Source organism: Penaeus monodon, chromosome 24 (assembly GCF_015228065.2).
Source record: "Penaeus monodon isolate SGIC_2016 chromosome 24, NSTDA_Pmon_1, whole genome shotgun sequence".
NCBI lineage: Eukaryota > Metazoa > Arthropoda > Malacostraca > Decapoda > Penaeidae > Penaeus > Penaeus monodon.
Genome location: NC_051409.1, coordinates 20,252,114 through 20,252,455, shown reverse-complemented (window position 1 = coordinate 20,252,455; position 342 = coordinate 20,252,114).

Below are 342 nucleotides of genomic sequence, written 5' to 3'. Positions count from 1 at the left end.
CTGTCTATTTCAGCGCAAGACTACCATCCGAGTTAAAAATGGCAGGTATTCCATAAACCGGTCCTAAGGCTTCCGAGAACCTTTCCGTATCCCTTGCCGTTGACGTCAAGCGGACGGGGTTGGGCGCAAGGCCTTCTTCCAGGCGAGTAAACAGCGGACGACGTCATCATATGTATGGCATTTCCCCTGCGACTCCTCCCTCGCCGCCGCCATGCAAGGTCGTGCATGGGACTTTTATGAAACTCATCTGCGTAAATACATCAGCCATTCCGTGAATATATAGCAGTACGTCTTTCTCCCCTCCTCTCTATATCTATCAATTTATTGTAATACAGCATATCT